This window comes from Hypomesus nipponensis, chromosome 24, assembly GCF_054491055.1.
Source record: "Hypomesus nipponensis isolate SF chromosome 24, ASM5449105v1, whole genome shotgun sequence".
NCBI lineage: Eukaryota > Metazoa > Chordata > Actinopteri > Osmeriformes > Osmeridae > Hypomesus > Hypomesus nipponensis.
In genome coordinates, this window is record NC_140384.1 from 505,001 (window position 1) to 510,000 (window position 5,000).

The window sequence follows — 5,000 nt, forward strand, 5'->3', positions numbered from 1 at the left end:
AATGCAAGGTAGTCTCTCTCTCTCTCTCTCTCTCTCGTGTCAAAATGAAAACAGCTTCCAGCCCCTTTCATGAAGGACTACTTGTGCATATTGCAAGATGTCAGTTTCTAAGTGAATGAGCAAAAGAGCATACAGCACCTGGTATTCCCAGGCGGTCTCCCATCCAAGTACTAACCAGGCCCGACCCTGCTTAGCTTCCGAGATCAGACGAGATCGGGCGTTGCCAGGCTGGTATGGCCGTACGAAATAAGTTGACAACCATAGGCTACTTATCCATATACAGATTTAGCAATTGACAATGCAAGGTAGTCTCTCTCTCTCTCTCTCTCTCTCGTGTCAAAATGAAAACAGCTTCCAGCCCCTTTCATGAAGGACTACTTGTGCATATTGCAAGATGTCAGTTTCTAAGTGAATGAGCAAAAGAGCATACAGCACCTGGTATTCCCAGGCGGTCTCCCATCCAAGTACTAACCAGGCCCGACCCTGCTTAGCTTCCGAGATCAGACGAGATCGGGCGTTGCCAGGCTGGTATGGCCGTACGAAATAAGTTGACAACCATAGGCTACTTATCCATATACAGATTTAGCAATTGACAATGCAAGGTAGTCTCTCTCTCTCTCTCTCTCTCTCTCTCTCTCTCTCGTGTCAAAATGAAAACAGCTTCCAGCCCCTTTCATGAAGGACTACTTGTGCATATTGCAAGATATCAGTTTCTAAGTGAATGAGCAAAAGAGCATACAGCACCTGGTATTCCCAGGCGGTCTCCCATCCAAGTACTAACCAGGCCCGACCCTGCTTAGCTTCCGAGATCAGACGAGATCGGGCGTTGCCAGGCTGGTATGGCCGTACGAAATAAGTTGACAACCATAGGCTACTTATCCATATACAGATTTAGCAATTGACAATGCAAGGTAGTCTCTCTCTCTCTCTCTCTCTCTCGTGTCAAAATGAAAACAGTTTCCAGCCCCTTTCATGAAGGACTACTTGTGCATATTGCAAGATGTCAGTTTCTAAGTGAATGAGCAAAAGAGCATACAGCACCTGGTATTCCCAGGCGGTCTCCCATCCAAGTACTAACCAGGCCCGACCCTGCTTAGCTTCCGAGATCAGACGAGATCGGGCGTTGCCAGGCTGGTATGGCCGTACGAAATAAGTTGACAACCAAAGGCTACTTATCCATATACAGATTTAGCAATTGACAATGCAAGGTAGTCTCTCTCTCTCTCTCTCTCTCTCTCTCGTGTCAAAATGAAAACAGCTTCCAGCCCCTTTCATGAAGGACTACTTGTGCATATTGCAAGATGTCAGTTTCTAAGTGAATGAGCAAAAGAGCATACAGCACCTGGTATTCCCAGGCGGTCTCCCATCCAAGTACTAACCAGGCCCGACCCTGCTTAGCTTCCGAGATCAGACGAGATCGGGCGTTGCCAGGCTGGTATGGCCGTACGAAATAAGTTGACAACCATAGGCTACTTATCCATATACAGATTTAGCAATTGACAATGCAAGGTAGTCTCTCTCTCTCTCTCTCTCTCTCTCTCGTGTCAAAATGAAAACAGTTTCCAGCCCCTTTCATGAAGGACTACTTGTGCATATTGCAAGATGTCAGTTTCTAAGTGAATGAGCAAAAGAGCATACAGCACCTGGTATTCCCAGGCGGTCTCCCATCCAAGTACTAACCAGGCCCGACCCTGCTTAGCTTCCGAGATCAGACGAGATCGGGCGTTGCCAGGCTGGTATGGCCGTACGAAATAAGTTGACAACCAAAGGCTACTTATCCATATACAGATTTAGCAATTGACAATGCAAGGTAGTCTCTCTCTCTCTCTCTCTCTCGTGTCAAAATGAAAACAGCTTCCAGCCCCTTTCATGAAGGACTACTTGTGCATATTGCAAGATGTCAGTTTCTAAGTGAATGAGCAAAAGAGCATACAGCACCTGGTATTCCCAGGCGGTCTCCCATCCAAGTACTAACCAGGCCCGACCCTGCTTAGCTTCCGAGATCAGACGAGATCGGGCGTTGCCAGGCTGGTATGGCCGTACGAAATAAGTTGACAACCAAAGGCTACTTATCCATATACAGATTTAGCAATTGACAATGCAAGGTAGTCTCTCTCTCTCTCTCTCTCTCTCTCTCTCGTGTCAAAATGAAAACAGCTTCCAGCCCCTTTCATGAAGGACTACTTGTGCATATTGCAAGATGTCAGTTTCTAAGTGAATGAGCAAAAGAGCATACAGCACCTGGTATTCCCAGGCGGTCTCCCATCCAAGTACTAACCAGGCCCGACCCTGCTTAGCTTCCGAGATCAGACGAGATCGGGCGTTGCCAGGCTGGTATGGCCGTACGAAATAAGTTGACAACCATAGGCTACTTATCCATATACAGATTTAGCAATTGACAATGCAAGGTAGTCTCTCTCTCTCTCTCTCTCTCGTGTCAAAATGAAAACAGTTTCCAGCCCCTTTCATGAAGGACTACTTGTGCATATTGCAAGATGTCAGTTTCTAAGTGAATGAGCAAAAGAGCATACAGCACCTGGTATTCCCAGGCGGTCTCCCATCCAAGTACTAACCAGGCCCGACCCTGCTTAGCTTCCGAGATCAGACGAGATCGGGCGTTGCCAGGCTGGTATGGCCGTACGAAATAAGTTGACAACCAAAGGCTACTTATCCATATACAGATTTAGCAATTGACAATGCAAGGTAGTCTCTCTCTCTCTCTCTCTCTCTCTCTCTCGTGTCAAAATGAAAACAGCTTCCAGCCCCTTTCATGAAGGACTACTTGTGCATATTGCAAGATGTCAGTTTCTAAGTGAATGAGCAAAAGAGCATACAGCACCTGGTATTCCCAGGCGGTCTCCCATCCAAGTACTAACCAGGCCCGACCCTGCTTAGCTTCCGAGATCAGACGAGATCGGGCGTTGCCAGGCTGGTATGGCCGTACAAAATAAGTTGACAACCATAGGCTACTTATCCATATACAGATTTAGCAATTGACAATGCAAGGTAGTCTCTCTCTCTCTCTCTCTCTCTCTCTCGTGTCAAAATGAAAACAGCTTCCAGCCCCTTTCATGAAGGACTACTTGTGCATATTGCAAGATGTCAGTTTCTAAGTGAATGAGCAAAAGAGCATACAGCACCTGGTATTCCCAGGCGGTCTCCCATCCAAGTACTAACCAGGCCCGACCCTGCTTAGCTTCCGAGATCAGACGAGATCGGGCGTTGCCAGGCTGGTATGGCCGTACGAAATAAGTTGACAACCAAAGGCTACTTATCCATATACAGATTTAGCAATTGACAATGCAAGGTAGTCTCTCTCTCTCTCTCTCTCTCTCGTGTCAAAATGAAAACAGCTTCCAGCCCCTTTCATGAAGGACTACTTGTGCATATTGCAAGATGTCAGTTTCTAAGTGAATGAGCAAAAGAGCATACAGCACCTGGTATTCCCAGGCGGTCTCCCATCCAAGTACTAACCAGGCCCGACCCTGCTTAGCTTCCGAGATCAGACGTGATTGGGCGTTGCCAGGCTGGTATGGCCGTACGAAATAAGTTGACAACCATAGGCTACTTATCCATATACAGATTTAGCAATTGACAATGCAAGGTGGTCTCTCTCTCTCTCTCTCTCTCTCTCTCGTGTCAAAATGAAAACAGCTTCCAGCCCCTTTCATGAAGGACTACTTGTGCATATTGCAAGATGTCAGTTTCTAAGTGAATGAGCAAAAGAGCATACAGCACCTGGTATTCCCAGGCGGTCTCCCATCCAAGTACTAACCAGGCCCGACCCTGCTTAGCTTCCGAGATCAGACGTGATCGGGCGTTGCCAGGCTGGTATGGCCGTACGAAATAAGTTGACAACCATAGGCTACTTATCCATATACAGATTTAGCAATTGACAATGCAAGGTGGTCTCTCTCTCTCTCTCTCTCTCTCTCGTGTCAAAATGAAAACAGTTTCCAGCCCCTTTCATGAAGGACTACTTGTGCATATTGCAAGATGTCAGTTTCTAAGTGAATGAGCAAAAGAGCATACAGCACCTGGTATTCCCAGGCGGTCTCCCATCCAAGTACTAACCAGGCCCGACCCTGCTTAGCTTCCGAGATCAGACGAGATCGGGCGTTGCCAGGCTGGTATGGCCGTACGAAATAAGTTGACAACCATAGGCTACTTATCCATATACAGATTTAGCAATTGACAATGCAAGGTGGTCTCTCTCTCTCTCTCTCTCGTGTCAAAATGAAAACAGCTTCCAGCCCCTTTCATGAAGGACTACTTGTGCATATTGCAAGATTTCAGTTTCTAAGTGAATGAGCAAAAGAGCATACAGCACCTGGTATTCCCAGGCGGTCTCCCATCCAAGTACTAACCAGGCCCGACCCTGCTTAGCTTCCGAGATCAGACGAGATCGGGCGTTGCCAGGCTGGTATGGCCGTACGAAATAAGTTGACAACCATAGGCTACTTATCCATATACAGATTTAGCAATTGACAATGCAAGGTAGTCTCTCTCTCTCTCTCTCTCTCTCTCTCTCGTGTCAAAATGAAAACAGCTTCCAGCCCCTTTCATGAAGGACTACTTGTGCATATTGCAAGATGTCAGTTTCTAAGTGAATGAGCAAAAGAGCATACAGCACCTGGTATTCCCAGGCGGTCTCCCATCCAAGTACTAACCAGGCCCGACCCTGCTTAGCTTCCGAGATCAGACGAGATCGGGCGTTGCCAGGCTGGTATGGCCGTACGAAATAAGTTGACAACCATAGGCTACTTATCCATATACAGATTTAGCAATTGACAATGCAAGGTAGTCTCTCTCTCTCTCTCTCTCTCGTGTCAAAATGAAAACAGCTTCCAGCCCCTTTCATGAAGGACTACTTGTGCATATTGCAAGATGTCAGTTTCTAAGTGAATGAGCAAAAGAGCATACAGCACCTGGTATTCCCAGGCGGTCTCCCATCCAAGTACTAACCAGGCCCGACCCTGCTTAGCTTCCGAGATCAGACG

At 47.1% G+C, this 5,000-nt stretch overlaps 15 non-coding genes and 2 pseudogenes across 15 annotated transcripts; all 17 read right to left on the reverse strand.

Annotated features, from left to right (window-relative positions):
• Window positions 1-126: 126 nt before the first annotated feature.
• LOC146228769 (5S ribosomal RNA) lies at window positions 127-245 on the reverse strand. The gene has a single exon (XR_014742792.1). It is a non-coding gene; the product is annotated as a 5S ribosomal RNA (ribosomal RNA).
• Window positions 246-423: 178 nt separating this feature from the next.
• On the reverse strand, window positions 424-542 carry LOC146228770 (5S ribosomal RNA). The gene has a single exon (XR_014742793.1). It is a non-coding gene; the product is annotated as a 5S ribosomal RNA (ribosomal RNA).
• A 190-nt stretch (window positions 543-732) lies between these two features.
• On the reverse strand, window positions 733-851 carry LOC146228771 (5S ribosomal RNA). Its single transcript, XR_014742794.1, has one exon. It is a non-coding gene; the product is annotated as a 5S ribosomal RNA (ribosomal RNA).
• Window positions 852-1,029: 178 nt separating this feature from the next.
• On the reverse strand, window positions 1,030-1,148 carry LOC146228772 (5S ribosomal RNA). Its single transcript, XR_014742795.1, has one exon. It is a non-coding gene; the product is annotated as a 5S ribosomal RNA (ribosomal RNA).
• A 182-nt stretch (window positions 1,149-1,330) lies between these two features.
• Window positions 1,331-1,449, reverse strand: LOC146228773 (5S ribosomal RNA). Its single transcript, XR_014742796.1, has one exon. It is a non-coding gene; the product is annotated as a 5S ribosomal RNA (ribosomal RNA).
• A 182-nt stretch (window positions 1,450-1,631) lies between these two features.
• On the reverse strand, window positions 1,632-1,750 carry LOC146228774 (5S ribosomal RNA). Its single transcript, XR_014742797.1, has one exon. It is a non-coding gene; the product is annotated as a 5S ribosomal RNA (ribosomal RNA).
• A 176-nt stretch (window positions 1,751-1,926) lies between these two features.
• LOC146228775 (5S ribosomal RNA) lies at window positions 1,927-2,045 on the reverse strand. The gene has a single exon (XR_014742798.1). It is a non-coding gene; the product is annotated as a 5S ribosomal RNA (ribosomal RNA).
• Window positions 2,046-2,229: 184 nt separating this feature from the next.
• Window positions 2,230-2,348, reverse strand: LOC146228776 (5S ribosomal RNA). Its single transcript, XR_014742800.1, has one exon. It is a non-coding gene; the product is annotated as a 5S ribosomal RNA (ribosomal RNA).
• A 176-nt stretch (window positions 2,349-2,524) lies between these two features.
• LOC146228777 (5S ribosomal RNA) lies at window positions 2,525-2,643 on the reverse strand. The gene has a single exon (XR_014742801.1). It is a non-coding gene; the product is annotated as a 5S ribosomal RNA (ribosomal RNA).
• A 184-nt stretch (window positions 2,644-2,827) lies between these two features.
• Window positions 2,828-2,946, reverse strand: LOC146228778 (5S ribosomal RNA). Its single transcript, XR_014745286.1, has one exon. It is a non-coding gene; the product is annotated as a 5S ribosomal RNA (ribosomal RNA).
• Window positions 2,947-3,128: 182 nt separating this feature from the next.
• Window positions 3,129-3,247, reverse strand: LOC146228779 (5S ribosomal RNA). Its single transcript, XR_014742802.1, has one exon. It is a non-coding gene; the product is annotated as a 5S ribosomal RNA (ribosomal RNA).
• A 178-nt stretch (window positions 3,248-3,425) lies between these two features.
• Window positions 3,426-3,544, reverse strand: LOC146228780 (5S ribosomal RNA; annotated as a pseudogene).
• A 182-nt stretch (window positions 3,545-3,726) lies between these two features.
• LOC146228781 (5S ribosomal RNA) lies at window positions 3,727-3,845 on the reverse strand. Its single transcript, XR_014744849.1, has one exon. It is a non-coding gene; the product is annotated as a 5S ribosomal RNA (ribosomal RNA).
• A 180-nt stretch (window positions 3,846-4,025) lies between these two features.
• Window positions 4,026-4,144, reverse strand: LOC146228782 (5S ribosomal RNA). Its single transcript, XR_014742803.1, has one exon. It is a non-coding gene; the product is annotated as a 5S ribosomal RNA (ribosomal RNA).
• Window positions 4,145-4,318: 174 nt separating this feature from the next.
• LOC146228783 (5S ribosomal RNA) lies at window positions 4,319-4,437 on the reverse strand. Its single transcript, XR_014742804.1, has one exon. It is a non-coding gene; the product is annotated as a 5S ribosomal RNA (ribosomal RNA).
• A 184-nt stretch (window positions 4,438-4,621) lies between these two features.
• LOC146228784 (5S ribosomal RNA) lies at window positions 4,622-4,740 on the reverse strand. Its single transcript, XR_014742805.1, has one exon. It is a non-coding gene; the product is annotated as a 5S ribosomal RNA (ribosomal RNA).
• A 176-nt stretch (window positions 4,741-4,916) lies between these two features.
• LOC146228785 (5S ribosomal RNA) overlaps window positions 4,917-5,000 on the reverse strand; it is a 119-nt pseudogene continuing 35 nt past the window's right edge.